The sequence below is a fragment of the Mastomys coucha genome, unplaced genomic scaffold, assembly GCF_008632895.1.
Source record: "Mastomys coucha isolate ucsf_1 unplaced genomic scaffold, UCSF_Mcou_1 pScaffold5, whole genome shotgun sequence".
Lineage (NCBI taxonomy): Eukaryota > Metazoa > Chordata > Mammalia > Rodentia > Muridae > Mastomys > Mastomys coucha.
The window spans coordinates 79,829,340-79,831,499 of record NW_022196911.1 but is presented as its reverse complement, the minus strand read 5'-3'; the positions used below and the strand labels follow the sequence as shown (position 1 = coordinate 79,831,499).

General features: G+C 44.7%; 1 long non-coding RNA gene across 2 annotated transcripts in view; it reads right to left on the bottom strand.

Moving 5' to 3' along the window:
- Positions 1 to 2,160, bottom strand: part of LOC116076889 — an 11,806-nt gene that overhangs the window by 8,757 nt on the left and 889 nt on the right. For both annotated transcript variants that reach the window (XR_004113120.1, XR_004113119.1), the window contains exon 3: positions 208 to 306. This is a non-coding gene — a long non-coding RNA (uncharacterized LOC116076889). The remainder of the gene's footprint in view (positions 1 to 207; positions 307 to 2,160) is intronic.

The window sequence follows — 2,160 nt, the reverse complement described above, 5'->3', positions numbered from 1 at the left end:
AAAGAAAGAAAAAGAAAAAAGTGTGTGTGTGTGTGTGTGTGTGTGTGTGTGTGTGTGTGTTAGGGTGCCTGAGAAAGTCAGGAGAGGGCACTAGAAGAGGGCATTGAATCCTATGTAGCTGGAATTGTAGGCAATTGTAAGCCACTCAAGGTAGATGCCACAACCAAACTCGGAGCCTCCCTCAGGGAGAGCAGTATGTGTTCTTACCTGCTGAGCCATCTCTCCAGCCCTGCAAACATTCTTCTTAGGAGACACACACGGAAGTCAACGTAAAGAGTAGTCACTGCCCAAGCAACTGAGACTATTCTGGGGGAGGAAGACATCAGAGTAGAATCAGGGTAGAAGTCTTCAGCCTCTGCTCTCTGTCTACCCAGGTCTCCCTCTGAAGATACTGCCCTGCTCCAAAGTACAACTTTCATGGTTGTGGCCAGGAGGACCCAAACTTTGGCTGGGCACCTACAACCTGTACTTTTGTAACTGATGGTTCCTAAAGTAATTGACATCCATAAACACATATTTATAGTCTAGAAAGTGTCAATCCATTTGTTACGTGTAACTAGATTTGAAGTAACCCCGACTTTCTGGCACAGGCCATAAATCCTGGCACTGGGAAGGCACAGACAGGTGGACTTCTGTGATTTTGAGGCTAGAGACTAGCCAGGGCTACACAATAAAAACCCTGCCCCCCCCCCCCAAAAAAAAATAGGTAGTTCTTTTGGGGCTGTGGAGAGAAAGCAGTTAAGAGCATTGTTCAAGAAGTCCTAGGTTCTACACTCAGCACCCATATGGCGCCTCACAAAGACCTGTAACTACAGTTCTAGGGGGTTGGCTGCTCTCTTCTGGGCCTTCTGTGGGCACTGGGCATCCACATAGTGAAAGACATACATGCGGACAAAACACCCATACAGATTAAAGAAAAAAGAAAGTAAGTTCCTTGGCCACACAGGATGCATATATCAAGGGCTTAGAAGCCAACAAAGGCTCTTGGGGCTCCTGCAAATATCTACAGAGGAGGTATTTCAGCCATCCTTTCTACTTAACTCTAGATCATTTAGCACACACTACACAAAGAAGGGTCTCTTTGCCTGAGCTTGCCTCTCCCCCCCTTAGGTTAGGGTGTGACTTTTCCTGGAAGGCTTATGTCCCATAGTCCACAGAAGGCGTCCTGCTCCTTGTCACCACCCAGCGCTTACTCATGTGCAAGTAATAATGTAAGCAAAAATGAAGCCAACAAACAAAACTAGCTGGAATTTAAGGAGGAGTGTGACTGCTGCGGAGTCATGAAGTGACTGAAGGACTGTAGGTTCTCAACCTGTGGCCTAAGACCCTTTCACATGGGTCCCATATCAGACATCCTTCATGCCATATATTTGCATTACCATTTCAAAACAGTAGCAAAATTATACTTACAAAGTAGCAACAAAAACATTATGGTGGGGGGGGCACTGCAACATGAGGGACTGACTGTATTAAAGAGTGGCAGCACTGGGAAGGTGGAGTAGCCCTATAGAGGGACATGCAGAAATGAAAGCAGCTTTCAATCACATCCAGTAGAGATTTTGCTATTTTTACACTAGCGTTGTCAAAAGCAGGTCATGAGGCAAACTGCTGGAATAATATAGTGCCAGGAAGATATCTTCCCCAAGCAGTTTGAACTTGATGCTTTAGCCTAATCTCAGTCTACTTGTGTTCTTACATTAAAAGGTTAATTTTGCCTAATTTTTTTTTGTTTGTTTTTGTTTTTGTTTTCAGACAGGGTTTCTCTGTATAGTCCTGGCTGTCCTGGAACTCACTCTGTAGACCAGACTAATCTCGAACTCAGAAATCCACCTGCCTCTGCCTCCCAAGTGCTGGGATTAAAGGCGTGCGCCACCACTGCCCAGCTAATTTTGCCTATTTTTTTAATGCGCTGATGCTTTTTATGGCATCGAATCTCTTCAGTCTAGGCCATTGTAGCTTTCCCTGGATTATCACTAAAATGCCTCTGTTGTTATATTTTCGTCTGGGAAACAGACAACAACTTCTAGACATTCCAGCACCCACAAAAAGACTGAATCCGGTTGGCCAATGGAGATTAAAAAAGAAAGAAAGTAAAACAAAAACCTCTAGGTTTTACTTGAAGATGTTGGAAGCTGTTAAGTAAGTCCCAAGTGCGGTGTG